A 21,473-nucleotide genomic window follows, 5' to 3' on the forward strand; every position below is an offset into this window, starting at 1 on the left:
ATATCATTAAAAAATAATAATTGAATGACTAAAATAAAATTAGATATGTAATTTACCCCGAAAAGAAATTGAAAAATCTAAAAAAAATCAAAAGCTATGATTTATCCATTTTCTAAAAAAACTATGATTTATAGATAGATTAATTACACGCTTACTCATTAAATTTTATTCTTTCTCATATTTTACTCAACGTACTTTCAATTTGTTCACTGAACTTTAGACATTGAATTTTTTTTGTCACTCGACCGTTAAATTAAAATTAAAAAAAAAAGTACAATGAATAAATAAGAGAAAGAGTAATTTAATAAATAACGTGTGGTATGTTTTATTATTAAATAATCCACATGGGCACCCGTTACTAAGTAAAAGGTCAAGTGACAAAAAAAAAATTTAATATCTAAAGTTTTGTTAGAAAATTTTAAAAAAATGAAATTAAAGTGAGTTAAACAAGTGAGAGAGTAAATTTCAACGAGTAATAGTGTAATTTATGATATTAGCTGCTAAAAACGCGTGGATCCCACTATAGCGCGTGATAAAAATAAATCACCATAATTTCTCCAATTGTATGTTTTTCCGCTCTCATTTTCCGGAAACAGAAGAAAAGAAACCGGAGAGAAAAAGAGATGCACCGATACGAGCGCGTGAGCAGCACGAGCGCCAGTAAGGCGGACAAAGTAGTAGATCTAGAGTCAGGGATACTCTGTACCCGGGACTGAGCTACGGCGAGAACCAGCTCCGATGGGCTTTATCCGGAAGGTTTACGGCATCCTTGCCGCGCAGCTGGTGCTAACCACCGTTGTCTCTGCCTTCGTAGTTGTCGGCTCCTGTGAACGAGCTCCTCCGTGGAAACTCTGGCTTCTTGCTCTTCTCTTCCTCTGTTTAGTCCCCTTCGTCTGTAAAGTCACCTCCTTCACGTCTTTCCTTCAATTTTTCAATCTTGATTCTTTCTTTTCGACGCCCTTTAACCTAGTAAGTTAGACGTTGTTATGATAGAATTACTACTATTTCTTAGACCTCCTTCATGTTGATTAGTTCACTTATAAATGTTAATTATAAGTTAAATCTCCTTCGAGCGTTAGGTTGAGTGTAGATTCAATCCGTTAACAAATCCAGTGTTTGACCTTAATTTTCAACCCAATTTGTATCAATAGTCGACATTTTTTGTTGGATGAACATAAATTTCGGTTACTGAAGTAATAAAATAAAATTGATAGTATATTATCCCTGAAAGGAACATAGAGAATCCAGTGATTGAATTTGTGTTTAGAAAAGATTCTCAAGTATAGATTGAGTAGAGGAATTGATAAAAATAGGTTCCCTACACAATGACAGTTTTTTGCCATTGCTTCTATATTGTATTTTGATCTATTCGCCTTTTCCGGATGATTTCCATGGGAAAGTTAAGGGTTTAGATCTTATTGCTGTCTCATTTGGTGCCATTGTTTTGTTATATGGGTATTTTAATAAAGGGATCTGTACTGTTCCTAACCTAATCAAACGCTGGAGATCTTCATGTTTGCTTTGATGGTTGGAAAACTTATTTTCAATAGTGTGACCCTCAGATGTGGATATTTTAATTTTTGTCTCTGTTTTTCATGTATTTGGAGGGTCCTTGAAAGTTTATATCCCGATACACATGTTCAAATACAAACGCAGCTACTTCAACAAAAGAAAAAAGAATCGGAGATATATAGAATCAATAGCCTATCCTTTTGTGTGTTTTGTTTGTGAACTTTGTCTGTTTCCCATGTAACCCTAACTTCGTGTGAAATAGTAAACAGCCTTTTTTCATTCCTGCAGTAGGTTCCAGTCATTAATGCGATAATGGCACTGACTAGCCATTGTGCTCTCAGTTTTGCCTTTTTAACTTCCATGAAATGTTTACCTGTTTACCTTTCGTTTGGGTTGGCTATAAACTTGTAATGCATTCAAGATATTTGGAAATTATTAGTTTTATGTTGATTTTCTTTTTTCGAATTCTTATAAAATCGAAGATAGATATCCAATGCTTTGGTAGTCATGAATAGTTCTTGTTTTGGTTCCAACCTTATTTTTCAGATTGCTATTAGATGCTATCAACAAATAAAAAAAAGGGAACTCTCTTTTTTAATGTGGTTAAGAACTTAGACAAGTTAGAAACTTCCCAGACTTGGTACCTAATCTCTTTTTTTTTTAAGTTGAGTTATAAGTGTCCTTGTTCTCAATTATTTACTTCAGATTACGACGAACTCTGTTTCATCCGTTTTATCACATTACTATGCTTTATCTTCAATCTTAACGGTAAACTTATTCCATATAGTGTTGTGGCCCCTGCACATTTATCACCAAAAGCACCCGGTAAACTTGATCATACTTGGCCTTTTCACTGTGTTTCTGAGTCTCACAGTTGGTGTGAGCTGTGCCAACACTGACGGTTAGTATAATACTCTGTGCTTACGGTTAACAATCTTATGTTGACTTCTAAATCTAGAATTATGCTAACTGCTTTTTCATCAAATGATTCAGGGAGAATTGTGCTTGAAGCATTAATTTTGACAGCAGGGTGGTTGCATCTCTTACTGGATACACTTTCTGGGCTTCTAAGAAGGGCAAGGACTTTAGCTTTCTTGGGCCAATTTTGTTCACCAGCCTTATAATTCTCATCTTAACTGGTCTGATCCAGGTGAGATTTCTCAGTCACCTATATATATATATGGTTTACTTGTTGGGATGGAAGCTGATTTGAGAATTAATATGTGAACTTTAGTCTGAATTAAATAATATCTGCCAGATTTAAATAAGCAATTTGGATAACTGAATTCGTAACCCACAAAAGAAAACAGATTCGGATAGCAGATCCCATATCCGAATCATTTACCCTCATTAGAATTCTAATTCAGATAGTTGATACTTGAAATTTAATTCCCTGCAAGCACTGGTTATAATATGTGCACACACACACACTACTTGAATTCTCAAAAAATGCAAATGATATCCGAGTTATCTGAATCCACGCACTGTTTGTATTATCGTCATGCAGATGTTCTTTCCACTTGGCTCAACATCAACTGCCTTTTATGGCGGAATTAGTGCCTTCATTTTCTGTGGGTACGTAGTCTTCGACACCGACAACCTGATCAAGCGCTTCACATACGATGATTACATATTGGCCTCTGCCACTCTCTATTTGGACATCCTGAACTTGTTCATTTCCATATTACGGGTGCTGAGATCAGGCGATAACTAGTTGTAACCGAGGTCGGATTGGTGCAAACGGATGTATGGTATTCGAGTTATTGTCTGAAAGAATAGGAAGAGTGATATCGTCTATATGGCATGTTATATCTTGTGGTTATATGTCAACACTATGCTTGCTGCTCCGATTTGCATTTTGTCTAACTTGATCAGCTGTGGTGTACAAATGCGTTGTAGTATTCGGATGCATAATTGGAATTACCCAATTGCGTCTCTGGTTTATTTTTTAAATTAATTTTGCTTAATGCTTTGTTATATAATAATTATTGGGGTGTTTGACAAACAACTGATAAACAACTGATAGTTAGTAGTTGATTTGACCAACTAATTTGATTAACTGTTTATAAGAAGTATTTAATAAAATTTAGCTGATAGTTGATACGAGTAAAATGAAAAATAAGTGTATGATATGTTTAGTTGTTAAGAATATATACGTTTTATAATACTTTAATCTTTATAAGGGTGAAATTATTTGGATAAAATACTTTCGAAAATGAATTAATTTTTTTTAAAGAAAATTAGTAAATTTTTTTTAAAATTTTAAATATATTTTAAAATTTAATATTTACAAATATTAGTTTTGTGAGAATGATATACTATTAACTTTGTATATCAATATATATATATATATATATATATATATATATATATATATATATATATATATATATTACTTTCACGTTTTGCTATATTTTTTTAACTAAAATATATTTGAGAATCTACAACTAAAAAAATAAAATAAAATAAAGTTTCAGCTTAAATATTAGGAGTAATGCTATTTATTATATTAAATTTTATGAAAAAGGATGTAATTATGAAAAAAATAAAATCAAATATATCATTTAACATCTTATTTTGTAATCAGTTATTTTAAACTGTTGAATTTTTAGCGTTTTCATTTTTAGCTTATTTTGCACAATAAACTCTTTTAGAAAGATATTTACCAAATACTAAAAATGAAGAATTTAACTACCAATCAGTTATTTTATTTAAATAAATTAAAAACTTTTCAAAAACTGGTCGTCAAACACCCCATTGTTAATGGATGATGCAATGAAACATAAAATAGTCTCCTAGATTTTTGTAATTGCTACGACTTTAGCTTGAAGCTTTTTGCTAAATAGCAGCATCTCTGGTTGGGTTAATTTTCATTTCTTACTAAAATTAGACAATTTTGAATATGATGGGTAAAAATAACATGTAGTTCGTTTTTTTTTGGTACACTGAATGATCACATGACAGACTATTGTCTCAACTCTCCCGCGCCATTTTTATCAGCTCCCAACAGCTCAAGGAGTTCAATTGGAGGCCCTTGCAAGATAGAGATTTCTCTTCTTGAATCAATGCAATATTTGCCAACTTGTCGACACATTTATTTCCTTCACGCCAGATATGTCGGACTTTTGTTACCCATCATTCCTTCAGATATTTATGCATTCCTTTACCAGCTCATTGTCTGATATTTTCTTCTATCTTTTCACCTTTCAAACAATACACCACCCATTTCGCATCCATCTCAAGGGTTACATTTCTTAATCCTAGATTTTTAGCTAGCATGAGTCACTGTCGAGCTCCTCAGATTTCAGTGATCAAGCTATTTCTGTTCTCCAACCGCATCATGAATCCACACTTCCAGTCGCTCTTGCAATCTTGGATTAGTCCACCCGCAGCAGCCAAACATGTATTAGATTTATACACACCATCAATATTTAAAATCCAACTTCCCTCAACAGGTTTTTTCCATTTATCCCAGCAAAGATCATTTGCCATCATTCTTTGAGAGGTTGTTAAAGCTTTTTCCATATCTTTGGCGAATTGTTTAGCATAATTTGTCACTTTAAACGGGTCAGCTCTCCCTTCTTTGAACACTCTTTCATTTTTGTTTTTCCATAATCCCCAAATTACTGCCAAGAATAAGGGACCCCATTCCAAGCCATCAATCCCGGTTTTCTTTGAGAGGCAGTTTCTTTTCAGCAACTCTTTAAATTCCATCGATTCGAATTGGTTGTCATGTTCTCTTACTTTTAGCTCTTCCCAAACCCTTCTTGTTATGGGATACCTCTGTAGAATATGATTTATAGATTCTACTTCATTTCGACACTCTTTGCAATTTAGATCATGTCATGTTTTTATTGTTTCTTACTTCATTTGTATTGAGCTTGTCCAGAAGAAAGCCAAACAAAGAATCTGATTCTCTCATTGGTACGTGTTTTCCATATCCACTTTAGGTTTTCTTCTTTTTGCTCACCCATCTCCATGTTGGACACTACTTGATAAGCTGAATTGATCGTGAACAACCCGTCGTTAGAGAAAACCCCAATAATTTTATCCCTTTCATAGTTGTCGGTCAATATTTGTATCGAGACTTTTAGAATCTCTTTTCTAGTTTCTTCAGAGATTAATATTGAATTCCTTGGATATTCCACGATCTATTCTCATCGATGTATCTTGCAACCTCTTAGTTTCTACTAGGATTATCCATAATCAGATATATCTTCAGAGGTTCCTTTCCGACCCACCAGTCCCGCAATAATTTTATTTGTGTGCCCGACTTGATTTGCCACTTACATCATTTCTTAAGCAATTTACCAGTGCTTAGCCCCATTCAAGTGAAAGAACTATTTCATTTTGTTTCTATCTCTAGGAACTCCATATCCTTAAGATACTTTCTTGTGAAAACTTTGCACCAAAGATTTTCTTGTCTAGTGAGTAATTTCCAGCTATTTTTTCCATAAGAGCATATTTTATAGAACTATTTTTACGCATGCCAAGTCCTCCCATCTACTTTGATCAACAAACTTTTTCCCAGCTAACTAGATGATTATGCATGTTCAATTTCTCCTTACCACAGGAATTGGCATTTAATCTGTCCAGCTTCTTACACACAGCCACTGGAAGCATTGTAGTTTGCATTGTATAAATTGGGATTGCATTTGATACAACTTGGATGAGAGTTCTTCTACCAGCCATGGATAATACTTGTCCCTTCCAACTTACTAATTTTCATGACCTTATCTATAAGAGGAGCATAAGTTCCTGCATTGACCCTCTTATGGATGATTGGAACTCCCAAATAGGTTCCCAAATCATCCGTAAGGGGAATACTACACAAATCACTTAAATCTCTAGCCATATTTGAGTTAATATTTTGGGAGATAAATATTTTTTTTTTTTGTAAGTTTACCTCAACTCCCGTTGCTCGGCTGAACTCATGTAGACAATTTCGAATATTATTCATTTGATCAGATTTTCTGCAAACAATAAAAGATCGTCAGCAAAGAACAAGTGGCTTAGTTTTATTCCTCTTCTAGACACTTAAAAGATTTCCATAAACCCATTTCTTCTTCTCTAAGATCATGTGAGAAAGTCTTTCCATGACTAGAATAAAAAGATACGGCAAAAACGGATCACCCTAACGGAGTCCCTGCTTTGGATTCAAACTCTCGGTGATTTCCCCGTTCCACAACGGCTCAATAGTAGTAGACGTGATACAGAACATTATGATCTTTATAATTTTTTCAGGAAAATTAAAGTCATGTAGAGTTCTCTTAAGGAATTCCCAACTGACATTATCGTATGCCTTCTGGAGGTCTATCTTAGCTATAACTGCGCCCTTCATACCTTTAAGATTCATCATAGAATGGACCGCTTCCTGAACAACCAAATATTATCCGTCGTGCTCTTTCCTTTGAGAAAGCTATTCTGGTAAGGGTCGATTAACCTTTGTAGTAGGGGACGTAAGCGATGAACAATGATCTTGGAAAAAAGTTTGTATGACGTATTCAATAAACCTATGGGGCGAAACTGAGTAATGTTGTCTGCAACAGTCTTTTTAGGGATTAACACCAAGAAAGTTTTCAATATTTTTTTATCCATCCTTCCGAGCTCCATAGTTGTATTAACAAAATCACGTATAATATCCTTCACAGTGTCCCAGTTCTGTTTATAAAATATAGGTTGAATACTATCGGGGCCGGAGCTTTCAATCCCTTCATGGAGAACAAGGCTTCTTTAACTTCATCCATTGTGGCATGTTTGATTAATTCGGTCTTATCTTATTCACATAACCTGGGAATGAAACTATCATATTCAGTAGAAAACTGTTCATACTCTTTTCATGCGAACAACTACTTATAGTACGTGTAGACGTGATCACAAAGAGATTGCTTATTAGTAATCCATTCATTTTCTATGTATAATCCCACTATTTTATTAAATCTTTGCCTCACCATTGTGGTAATATGGAAAAACTTAGTGTTCCTTTCACCTTGCAACATCCAGTCCAGTCTAGCTTTCTGAAACCAAAGGATTTCCTCTTGATTTAACACCTGCTGATATTCAGCTTCGAGGGCCATTTCCAACTCTGGAAGATAAGAATAAAAATAACTTCAGGATCTTTGAATACCTTGAATACATTTCATCAAAGTTTTCTTACGTTTAAAAATGTTACCAATCTTAGTTTCCTTCCATTCAATAATGGCATTCTTCGTTTCTTCCACCACATTAAAGTGAATTCTTCTTCTTATCCCAGGCTGAACTAAAAACCGCCTTAAAATCTTCATGAGTAAGCCAAGCTGCTTCGAATCTGAATGGACATTTTTTTTATCAATTGGAATTCCCAAGTCTGTGTTGACAAGGATCGGATTGTGATCCGAATAGACTCTAATTTGAGTAATCACTCAGAGATTCGGAAAGAGTTCCACCATATCAATATTCTAAAGCAATCGATCAAACCTTTCCTGAAGCATAACTCTCTCATGTAGGTGTCTAGTCTAGGTAAACTTACTGCCCACATATCCAACATCCATCAGATTACACATATTCCATCGTTCCCGAAACTTTAATATGCGTTCCATGCAGTCTGAGTTGCTACCAACACGTTCATCAATCGCAGCAAAATCGTTGAAATCTCCCACCACCATCCATGGTTGATTTACGTTCATAGAATAATTGTACATTCTCCCAAAACTCATCTTTTTTGTTCGAATGGGGTTGAACATAGACAGTGGAAAGCAGCCACCTCTTACCATTTTCTTGGATTTCGCCATGAATAGTTTGATCAATATGTTGTCGAATCATAATCTCATGTTGATTTATGTTCCACAGTAGAATTAGCCCCCCCCGGAGTCCTTGAGTCGGGACCTCAAAATGATTATCGAATTTTAGTTTTTTCTCTAGCCCGAACCCAATGCCTGCCTTAGCTTTGTTTCCAATAGAAAAATGATGGAAGGGCTTTCATCCCGAATCAATTCCTTGCACTTTCTAATAAAATCGTTGTTCCTACTCCTCTACAATTCCAAGAGATAAGTTTCATTTAGAAATTTTGTTGTTGTTATTTGCCTCTATGGTCATCAGCTCATTTAACATAGCAGTTTATTCCTGACTAGCTAGATCGGTTTCTATTTCCAAAGCATTTTGGCCATCTGTTTGAATTGGAACATTTTCTATATCCATTAAACTGCCCCTGTTTACCGATAGTCTTCTCATTTTCCTTAATTTTCCCCAGATTAGCAACTTTGTTACTCTCCCATCTAACATTGCTTTCTTGGGTCTTACCCTGATCGTCTTTTTTTGAAATTTAGGAGACTGGGATTTTCCGTTAATTTTCTTTAAATTTCCTTCACCTGAGCTTCCTTCCAAGTTACTCCATCTGATTCTATTATTGCTTTCTTCACGTTGTAAAGACTTCATATTTTTTTTTATCCTCCAGGAACGTTACTATTAACATTACTTTCTTGATTTCGATTATTTCTTCCTTTCCATTGTCCAAGTCTTCTTCAATATATTTCTCTAGATTTACAAATCTATTATTTCTACTTGTTTCTTGGTTTCTGCTTCTTTGATTCTTATGATTAAATTTTGATCCATGTTGTCTTCTTTGAACCAACATCCAGGGTACATATCTATCTTTTATCTCTTCTTTTTCTTCCTGTTGAAATTCCTTTTTCCTCACCTCTGCATTCCCTATCAGTAGTAGACTCCTTCTGATTCGCCAGACAATCTGTAGCTCTATGACCAACATCACAGCAATTGAAGCAGATAGAGTGTAATCCCTCGTATTCGATGTTATAAACCTTATTTCCTATCTGCACTTTTGACAGAAGAGGAGTATTAAGATCGATTTCCACACATATTCTAGCAAAACATCCTTTTGTTGACCAGGCTGTATGGAAATCAATTTTCAGGGGCTTTCCAACTAGGCTTCCTATATTGCACATAACACTTTCCTCAAAGTACTCAATTGGGAGACCAGGGATATGAATCCAGACCGCCGTGGAGGGAATGCTTGCATTTGCTGCAACAAAGTTAGGACGCCATCTTTGGACTGTGATCTAATATCTTCCAAGGGCCTTCCATAAGGAACTTTTCTCTATCTACCATATTCTGGAATTTAATAGCATAGAAACCATTCAAGATCGATGCATTCGAACTCACCTTCCAATTTCCATAAATTTGTCTCTACTAATGAGGGTTTTGTACGCCACTGTTTTGCCCAAAATCTTGATAATGAGCGCATTTCTCCATGGTTTCCTTAGTTTTCTTTTAATTCTTAGGGATCTTGATAGTCGGGATCATCCCTTTCACCTTCTTCCTCTTCGTCCGAATCTTCGACTTCAACTTCCATCGAAATGTTAAAGTTTTCCGGGAGAATGGTCAGGCTTATAACCGTATCTCCATGACCTTCTCGAAACTCCTCATCTGAAACTCTATCGCCTTCGTTGGCCGGAATCTTTTATGCTTTTGCTACACTTTCCCCTCTCCTTTCACCGCCTGGGTCACCCCGGTGACCGGCGGAGTCACTTCCTGCATGGTAACAAAACGTCGAACTCCAAAGAGAGCTTTTCTTGTGAGAGAACTCTGCCCTGTTAACATGTAGTTTGTTGATACAATATTTTATTTTTAAATTAAATTTTATATTTTTTTATCATTTTTTTTTAAATATTTAATTATACTTAAGTTATTTCACTTAGTCAATAATTTTTAAATTTAAAATTTCTATATAAATATATTTTTGTATATATAAGTGAAGTCTAATTTTTTTTAAAAAAAAATTAGAAACTAAATTATATATATGAAAAAAATAAAAAAATCAATAAAATTTGAATCAATAGGCTCATTCTATTAATACTCAGTTGCGCACCACTATTAGGAAAACTAAGTGTTTATCAGTACGATATTGAAAATCTTAATATTTATAGTCATGTTTGAATTTTTCATATTTTACATAAAATTCATAATTCGTGTTATATTAATTTAAGATTTATTTATTTTTGAATCAAAATAACAATTATACAATTGGTTCCTCAACATCGTCATAAGTAGATATTGAGGGTTAAATTCATTAAATTATTTTTAAATTAGAATTAAATATGTATTTATACAAAGTTTAGATTAGAACATTAACGTTTTCTTTATTAATTTAATATAAATGATTTGATTGCAAGTAAATGAAAATTATAATATATAAATTATTTATTTAAAAAAATTGAAATTATAATATAGAATAGTTTACTTAAGTTTTTTTAATATGATTTTTTTAAAAGTATGAGGATTTTTATTTTTAATATAGTGTTTGGTTGTAATGGTTTTTCGGAAATAAATTACTGCAATTTGAATTACTGGAATTTGAATTACTGGAAAATGAATTATTGGAATTGAATTCTGGAAAATGAATTACATTTCTGGAAAATGAATTACACATTTCTGGAAAACGTTTTATGATGTTTGGAATATGTTATTTAAACCTTTTTTCCACAAGTTGAAGAGTTTTTTAAAAAATTATTTATTAAAAATATTAAATATAATAAATAATATTATTTATCATAAAACTTAATATTATTATTTTAAAATATTAAAATAATTTATTTATTATTAAAATTATTTTTATAATTTTATTAATAAAAAATAATATTGGTATTTTAGTGAAATGAAATATTATAAATTATATTAATTATTTATTAAAGTAATAGTTTTATATTATATTTAAAAAATATTAATTAGTATATTTTACTAAAATATTATTTAAATATATAAATAATGTTATTCATTATTAAATAAAAAAATTATTATATTATTAAAAAAAATATATATCTTATATTATTATAATATAATTGATTATTTTATATAATATTAAAAATATAATATTATTATAAATATTAATAAATATTTTAATAAATAATATTTTGATGAAAATGATATTAAAATATTTTATTAATATTAAATTCATAAAATAAAATTATTTTGAGTATTTTTGCTTTAAAGTGAAAAGTTCGGAAAATGACTTACGGAAAATGAATCCGTAAGTCATTTTACAGAAAACACAAGGAAATTCTGTTACTAGGAAAATGAATTACATTTCGGAAAACGAATTACGTGAAACAAACACGGGAAAACATTTTCCGGAAAACGAATTACATGAAACAAACACGGGATTTCGGGGAAAACTAATTCCGTAATTGATTTTACGACAAACAAACAGACCCTAAATCTCTTTCCGATTTTCCATATCAATAGAAAATTTATTAACATTATTTTTTTCAAAACTATAGTAAAAATTTAAATATAATTAACTGCTTCTTTTCTCTTTCATATTTCACAATTTCTTTGAAAATTATTACTCTCACTTTTTAATTTCTCATATTTCTCACAAACACAATCACAATTGTTTATTATCAATGGTGGTGCTTGAATTATATTTAATATTCTTCTTAAAATTCTAGGTAGATCATGTTTTCAAATTCTTTTTTTTAATTTTTTATATTTTCAAAATTTCAGATAAAATCATTTTTTTTATTTCCAAATGCTATGTATTGAGAATAATTAGTTTCTATAAAAATCTGAATAGATTCGTATGTAAACTGCAAGGTGCTAGCTCTACTTCTTCTCTCCTCTCCTATATATATATATATCCTTTTCCTTTTGTTTTCTCTTTTCCTCTCAAATCATATGAATATGCACTTTGTTTAATCGTTTGATATTTAAAAAAAATGATATCATCGATGATAATTACGAATCTAAAAATATTTTAAAGATAAACATGTATATTAACAATATAAAATTTTAAATTAGATGAACACCTAAATTTTTTTTTGAATTTAACAGGTGTGACTCCTGTCAATTGATCTAATTATTCTTCTAAAACATGTCTTGAAGAACGATAAAGATCATAGGGAGCCCACAAATAATCAACAACGCAAGGTTGACGGGAATCAGCCTCAACCATGGCTTGCCTTTCCCACTCCAATGGAGAAGGCTAATGGGACCAGGGTGAAGATTCCTACATTTTCCTACAAAGTTGTCGCCACCCAATCCATGCTGGTTCCACCTATGATCCACCGGCTTAATGTTCCCCGCCAAAACCAGCAAAAAAGGTGGCAATGAACCCAAATGGTATATCCTTTTCTTCTTTTGAAACGCCATCCATTGCTCAACTTTCTTCGTATACCCTCCTTTTCTCCATTTATCAACGTCCACAACCATAACTCCGGTATAAAAAACACGGGTTCCTCCCTTGAAACGTTCTCGAAAGCTCCGGGTCTGACCAGAAAGCATCGTTGAAATAGACGGTGAAGTTTGCGTGGCAGTATTCCGGTGCTGCTAAAACCTTGTCTCCCATCTCGACGTCCCAAAGCTTCTTGACGTCGTCGAACACGACGAGGTCGGAGTCTAAATAAAGAACCCTTTTCACATCCGCCGGTAATATGTCAGCCAGATAAATCCGTGCGTAGTTCAATGGCTGATCCAAAGCTTGTCGTATTGACCTCGATATCTTCCCGCGAACTCGGTTCGAATCGAAATGATGCATTTTGAAATTCAGGTAAGGGAAAGTAGATTGGATGCTGGAAGCGAGTTCGACGTCGGAGTGAGTGCAAAGGAAATGGAACGACAAGTTCTCCGGGCAGGTCGAGTGCTGCAACATGGACAAAACAGCCGCCATTGTTCCTCGGAGATAGTTTTCGTCTAGCGTCATGGCAATGTGGATCAAGTCGGGCTTGTTGGATCCACATGAATCGCCATTGCGAAAAGCCGGGGCTTCCTTGAAAACGGGAAGTTTCCCTGAAGAAGGGTTGTGGATGATGGTTTTTGACACGGATGGCGACACTGGTCATGACGGCGAAGTGGAGGAAGAGGAAGAGAGAATAAGGCCAAGCGGTGACGCAATATGAATTGATAAAGTTCTCCACAAGGCCATGTTGTGCCTAGCTTTTGGGTTCTTTGCGTGTGGAGGTTAAAGTTGAAGGTTGAGGAGGACAAATAGTTAAAATTAATCCGCAAAAATGAGATTAAAATATTAAAAAAAGGGTTTTTCAAATTTGGTTGGTGGTTAAAGGGTTGAATGGAAGACGATGATCAAATTACAAGGAAACAAATAAGATAAAAGAAAGGACCACAGCTACCTAGATTTTACTTAAAAATAAATTTAGTATTTATGTCCAATTTAGCACTCAAAATTGAGAGGTTAATTAAAAATATTTTTTGAGCGATGTTATATATATTATGTTAAAAACATAACCCAATACACATATCATAGAGGATTTAGAACTTACCATTAATATTATATTATTTATTTAAGGCAATTAACCTTTTATTTTATGAATCCTTAATGTAAAATAATTTTTAGATCAAAATCAATTATATATCATTTAGGCGACAAAGACATTTATATATCATTTGAGTAGTAGATTTAATCATATATTATTCAGACGACAAAATCAATCATATATTAAAACTAACAAATGTACTAATAATTTAAAATAAATCAAGACTTAATCAAGAAACTTATAATTAATTACAAGATAAAAGAACACTTTTATTAATACACAATACAATTACAATATTACACACTTACGTCATTATCTTTTTCTTCATTACCCCTAAACCATCTTTCCCTAACTCTTAGTTTTTACACTTTTTTTACTCTAACAACAATAATAATTATCACTCCTCTTTATAGATTTTAGCAGCCATTAAATTATTGACACATGTCATCGTCTTATTCATATCAACTTTATAAATATCTAGATTATTCTTATAGATGATTTTTTTTATTAGTCTATATAATTACAAGAAGTGGTGGATCCACCTTTATATCAGGGTAGGCATATGCCTATCTTGAAATTCGTTTTTTGTTATTTATTTTATTGATTGTGTTCTCCCTGAAATTTATTGTATCTATCTTATACGAAAATTCCGTGTTATTATTACATATGTGCCCACTCTCAAAATATTTTTCTATATTTTCCGTCAATTGCAAGGTAGTATCTGTTCGAAAGATTTTCAACCATTTGATAATAAACCCTCAAACACTCCTACAGATATCATGCTTGAACCCAAGATCTTTAAGAATAACAATTATCCCTTAATCACTAAGGTCGCTTGGCTCATACTTTTATAGACAATTCTAAATATAATATTAATTATTATAAATATCTAGATTATTTTATAGATATTTCTAAACGTATATTTCTATATCATTTTAAAATATTCTCAAAATATATCTTTAAATCTATAAATATAGATTTACCAGTAACTAGGAATAACTACCGAGTTCAAATTTAAGATGTTACGATCTATACATTCATTCATTTACTTTGAACTTATTTGCGAAAGAAGGTTACCTTTAAAAATTGTTGAAAATGAAGTGATAGCTACCAACCCTTTATGGGATAACATTATATTAAAATGAACCAAATAAATTTAATTGGATTGGTAGATGATCAAGTGACGGGTTGGATTGGTAGCAAGTCCTTGCAGCAGTCGAGCTTTAGAAAATATTAGTAACATGAGTTTTAGACAGGTGGAGGTTGGATTCATTCAAAATGTTTCAGTTTTTATTGGGAGGAAAGTGTTCAATGTAATTCTTAAAATATAGATCAATGTTAGATATTTAGAATAAATTTTTATCGGCAGGTGAAAGAAAGAAAGAAGAAAGTCCAATGCTTCGAAGAAAAAGGATTAAGCTGATTCATGTGATGTGGCAAATGTTTCTCAATCTGACTCTGATATCAAGAATCACAAAAAAATAATTCTTAAGGATGTATATTGAGCGTGGACATTTGGAAAGAATATGAAATTTCAAATTAAAGGTGATGAGTGAAAAGTTGTTGTCAAACTTACTATGCTAACATTGTCTTAGGGTTAAAAATAAAATGTCATCAAACAAATTTTATTTATCATAATTAAACTAAAGTAAATTAAGGTTTTTTCTAGCTTAAAGTGTCAAATTATGAAAGTTAAAGGACCTAAAAGCACAAACCTAGAAGTGTAGGTTCTAATATTAACTCTATTTGATTTTTAAACCGATTATTGAATCGAATAACCGAGGTGATTCCTTGAGCATTTACGCGAGGGCCGACTCAGATTATTCCCTAAATTAAGGGGACTACATTGAAATCTAGCTAAAAGTGGAGGCTCTATTTAACTTATTTAATTATGACAATATTAAACTCTAATCAAAATTCTGAGACTAAAAAGGTCGAGACCTAAAAATATCGATTTCTAAAAGATTTAAAAGCATGAGGACCTAAATTGATAATTTCTAAAGTTGAGGACTAATTAAAAACCTAATTATTTTCTAAATTATTAGACCTAAAGTTTTTAGAAAATATTATTTATTAATAAATTTTAAAAGTCGAGCAATCGATTCAAGTAATCGAGCATCTTATGCGAAAACTCGACTCGAATTACCCCCTAATTAATTTAAAATGTCATCCTAATTTCGAAGTTCGATTCGAGTGTTAACCTAATCTAAAACTAAATTTAAGGCCTTAAACTATGGGATAATGAATCACTTACTAAACCTAATAAAAAAATTAAAAAACAGTTAAAAAAGCAACATAGAATAAAAATAAAATAAACATAAAATAAGGACCTAATTTCATAAATGTGAAATTTCTAAACTAAAAGGGAATAAATTAAACATAAAATAAGACTAAATTAAAACAAATCAAAATTCGAAGGCTAAATCGAAATAAAATCAAAATAAACAGATTAGTGACTAAAATACAAATCATGCGTAATCTACAGGGACCTAAATATAATTATTCATTTTATTAAAGCCTAAAAGTAATCTGTTAAATAAAAAGGGAAAATTATAGAATCGATCCACATAAGTTTAAAAAAATTAAAAGGTCACTACACATTACCTAAATGCAAAAACACTACTAACTTACAGGGATCAAACAACAATTTCATCAAAATAAATAAAAACAGACAAATAAAAAGGAAAACAGTTTCAAACCCTCTAGGATCAGAATGCAAAAACGCGCTAAAATATTATGGCTAAATAGAGAATAACACAAAAAATAACAACACATGCATAGAAAAGGAAAAATATCAGTTTTGGTCCTTATATGGACCAAACTGTAAAAACACGTGCAAATTTCAGGAGGCTAAACACAATTGTCTCCTATACCTATCCTATATATACCAAGTTTGTTTTATTTCTCTTTATTTGCAACGAAACCCAAAAAAAAAGAAAAAAAAATCTTAAAGCTCTCTCCTTCCCCCGCCCAGTAGTAGGCCGGCCGCCCCCTAACCAGCTCCCGCCGCACGCGATGTTGGAAAACCTAAAATAACTCAAAAATCTCCTTGAGTATATATCTAACCCCAAAAGACCTAGTTTAGGGCTAAAAATACCTGAAAACACCTTAGAAATACCCGAAAATGACCTAAAACCCTTCGGCTCCCGGACTCTGTCGACCATTTTTCGACCCAGGTAACGCTCCGATCTACTCTCTTTTTATATATATTTTTTTCGTATTTTTTGACCGTCGGTTAGCTGGTTGATTGTTTTTATTATGTTATATTCAAAAGCAAAAAAAGATACTATTTATTTGTTGGTTCGTTGTTAGAAACTAGGGGGTGTTTTTTTATCTTTACTGCTTTCGAAAACTGGAAAATACCTTTTTTTTTTTGCTTAATTCGAAAATTTAATTTTTTTAAATTTCTGGTGAGATCCGAAGCTAACAGAGCAAGAACACACACAAAAAAAAAGAAAAAACTATTTCGAAATTTAAGAGAAAGGAAAAAACATTGAAGGTGTTGTTATTGCTTTGAAAACAGAGTGTTACAATATCTTTTTTTTGGGACCATTTTAAAATCTTAATTCATGGGTCTTATACCTATTTTTTACAGAAAAATGAAATGATGAATATTGCTTTCATGGAGTGCTTGTTGCCGGCGTGCATGGATGATTGGGGCAGAGTCAGGTGATTGCTGATTGGGGGAAGGAGGTTGCATGTTGATTGGGGGGTTGGGTGGCTGGTTAGACCCGAGTCGGGTTTTAGTTGGGCTTCGGGTTGGGTTTAGTGTTTGGTTGAGGCCCGATTATATTTAAAAGGATTGGGTTTGGGTTATTTTGGTAAAGGGTTTGGTTGGGTTTTAATTGTAAAAGGGGTTTGGTTTTTTTAGTTGGGGTTTAATTGTAAAATAAAATTAAAATGGTGCTCACACTATCGAATGGAATAATCACTCTCTAAGTCCTTACTTTCTCTTGAGTCTTAAACTCATCTATTGAGCTTATAACTTGGGCTCCAATCATAATCCCAATTCTTACTCACCTAGCCCAAATTCTTTTAATTTATAATTCAATTTTCCTCGGACAACGTTCTCTCATCAACCCGGGTAATCCCCGACCCTTACACGTTCAATAAAAAAATATCAAAATACGATTGGATGACACCAATTATTTGTTGTGGAGACAACAAACTCTATTTAAAATTGAGTCATGCGCTAGTTGATTATATTGATGGTATGACGGTGGCTCCTTTGCAGTATGTCTTGAATGAATAAGGTGGAAAATTCTCGACAACTGTTACGTTTTGTACAAGAAACAAATAACGTACGAACTTATTAAGTCATCTCGGTGGTTAAAGAGAATATTGTTCTTCTTAGAGGTTTTAAGTTCGAGCATCTACGACTACAGAGTGTGTATGTTATCAATGACTAAGAAAAATTCTGAACCCATCTGTTAATAATGGTCTAGCTTTGAGTAAAAAATTTACCCTAATCACAGTTAGAATATGTCTAAAGACCAATTATATGATGATTGTATTGTCATAAATTATTTATCGTATTTATTGAATAAAGACATTACCGTTATTTTCTTTTGTTAGATTTCCATGCATTAAATAAACTAAAAGATAATAATGTTCATATAATAATATGATTATTTTTAAAAGATCCTTAGTCAAATATTATTATGGGCATAGACAATAATAATACGCTTAAGACTAACATGTTATTGATTGATGACAATGAGTTGTCATTGACATATAGACGTTAGAATTGATACATGCATATATTGTTAGCGAACAATGTATTGGATTGACCCACCATGAGCATGTCTTGGATTATTATGTGATGGTCACAATATTCCTCATGGTGACAAATATATGTATGATCCTTAGACTTGAGACCATTATTATATCAACATATATTGTTGTATGTTTTGATACAGTTAAACATGCTCCGTAACTGGTTGCACTATAAAGACTGACATTAAACATATCATGATATATGTAGTGGGATGTGAATGATCAAAATAGGATTTGTTCTTCCTACATAATAGGAAATATATCACAGGCTACTTGATTGAGTGATACTAGAAATGCATGGCCAAATGTGAGAAAGCATCCATGGAGGCTGAGAGTGATGAAAGGTTGGTGACCTGAAGGAGATAATGTAAAGAGAGAGAGATGCCAGAAGAAACTTTTTATTGAATAGTGGAAAAATACTCTACATTCAACCTAGTACAAAAGTATGGCTTATATAGCCCAAGTAACCAACAAACTAATAACACTCTAATAACAAATAAGTCGATATGAGATACCACAAATTATTCGTTTATTATAGTCTACTCTAGATATCAAACCTATTCTAGATATAAAAGACAAAAGGATATAAAACATTAAAAGAGTTAATCACGAACACGTCATGTCGAAACACGACTTCTTGTAACTTAGGTAACAATGATATATTGCTAGATGTTACTCATTGTTTGTACTATTAGAATGATTCTAATTATTACTACTAACGTTACAGGAACCTACAGGGTCACACCCAATGGTTGAAAAGAGCGATTCATAAATGTTTAACATATGTACAATTTGATTGTACATGAATAAAATTTGATTGTACATAAATAAAATGTGTAGTTAATATATATATATATATATATATATACGAGGAATTTTAAATACACATTAATACCGAATTTAATTAAAGGATATAAATTAAAGTAATTATACTCCTTATTAAATTCGGATTTAAACCCTAATAGCTAGGACGACACATATAAGAGAGAGATATTGGTCTAGCAGCCGCTTACCCTTTTTACTAAAATTCCAAAACTCCTAAAAACTTTTTTGAGAAAGAGTTTGCTCTAACCGGGTGAATTAAGTATAGGCCGAGATGATTATTTCGTGGAGGCTAGGACTTGAATCGTTCGTGAGATTGTGAGCCATTGTTGTATTGCTGCTTTTCAAGGAACCCAAGGTGGGAAATCATATCTCTTCCTCCCGATTTCGATTTTTATCGTATATAGATCGCTGGTGAGACCGCCGTGTTTGTTTTTGCTGCGCCATGGGGTGCTCCGACGATCCCAACACACCATAGTTCATTACTGCTCTAGTCATGTCAAATAACATTACACATTACATCCGTTTTGCAGATATGATTTCCATATATAAAATTAGCTGACCCTTATTCCCATATGTAATGGGATAAGGGGGAGGTAGGATAGTAGGCTGCCCCCAACGTCAGGCTGAGAGGAACTTTCGTAGGAGACCTCCGAATTATGAAAATGCCCTCTATGGGACTCGATCCCACGACCCCAAGATTAAGAGCCTTGTGCTCTACCAATTAAGCTGGATGGTCATTTCATGATTTCCATATATACTTGAATTTATTTTATGTCTAAGAAATCTGAAGCTTATGCACTGAAATAGCATTTCATAAAATGGTCGAAAGATAACTTACTGGTAAACTTAAAGCAATACAAACAGGTAATGGTTCTGAATTTAACATATACTCTTTATATCTTTCAAAACATGATATAGAACACATACATTCATGTCCACGCACATCTGAACAAAAGTGGAGGTATGGAACGTAAGCATAGATATACAGTCAAATGAGTATTTTATTATAACTATGTTATTATTTTATTCGTATATATATTTGTATAATGCTCATATTTTTATATATATTTTAAAAACACAATAAATATGAATCGCTATACACATCTCAAAGTGTATATAAAATATAAATTAGTATCATATTAAAATTATAAAAATATAGAATACTTTATCCTCGATTATAACTAAATAAAATATGAGTATATTAGTTCATGAATTATTAGAGTACTAAATTTGATGTTCATACAATTAAAATACGGTGGGATTCTTTACTCCTTTGGGGGGGGGAGGACGATAAAAACATGATGTTCAACACTTGCACTGATTTATTTAATTATTTAATTAAATGAAATTAAAAAATTATTTAAGCTGGGCGATATGATCATGCATGTCACAATAAGCATACAATCTACTCATAACAATATCAACATTTGATAATGATGATGTTACATTTTGATTATCATACACCTGTTTTGCCTTATCTCATTTCCCTAATGCTAGTCATAGATTCTTTGTCTGCCTAGATAGCCTAATCAAAACCGGTTGGTGAGCTTTCCTTAGGGCTGGGCTTGTTTGGGAGGCAGGCTAATCATAATTATTTACAAACAAAAGAATACTTATATTCTATGTCAAATAATCGATTTGAGCTTAGAAGGTCAACTTCAAATCTTATTACTATCATTTTTGGTGAGTATTCTATAAATTTTTATGTAAATTCTAATTAGGTCTTAGGTATGCTTGGGAGAGTCACCCATGACCTAAACTTTTTTAATACAAAAAAATCAATTTGTACTAATAAACAAAACTATTTCAATTGTATTTTGCAATAAAATTTTATATGCAAAATATTGATTCTATCTATCATGTGAATAAAATAATTCTTCCATAAATTTATTTTATTTATTTTTGTCAGTTAATCAAGTTTTTATAAAGAAAATATTTCATTAAAAATAAATATTAAATGATATCTCTTTTACACTTTATCTATTTAATATTTTTATTAACGTAAATATATAGTGTTTCTCTATTACTATTTTAAATATTTAGTCGATCGCAATTGTTAAAAAATTATCAATCACTTAAAACATGACATGTGTTGCG

General features: G+C 32.1%; 2 pseudogenes; one reads left to right on the forward strand and one right to left on the reverse strand.

Annotated features, from left to right (window-relative positions):
* Window positions 1-556: 556 nt before the first annotated feature.
* Window positions 557-3,226, forward strand: LOC120153399 (annotated as a pseudogene).
* Window positions 3,227-12,361: 9,135 nt separating this feature from the next.
* Window positions 12,362-13,426, reverse strand: LOC120149726 (annotated as a pseudogene).
* Between the last annotated feature and the right edge of the window lie 8,047 nt (window positions 13,427-21,473).

The sequence above is a fragment of the Hibiscus syriacus genome, unplaced genomic scaffold, assembly GCF_006381635.1.
Source record: "Hibiscus syriacus cultivar Baekdansim isolate YM2019G1 unplaced genomic scaffold, ASM638163v2 tig00000218_pilon, whole genome shotgun sequence".
NCBI lineage: Eukaryota > Viridiplantae > Streptophyta > Magnoliopsida > Malvales > Malvaceae > Hibiscus > Hibiscus syriacus.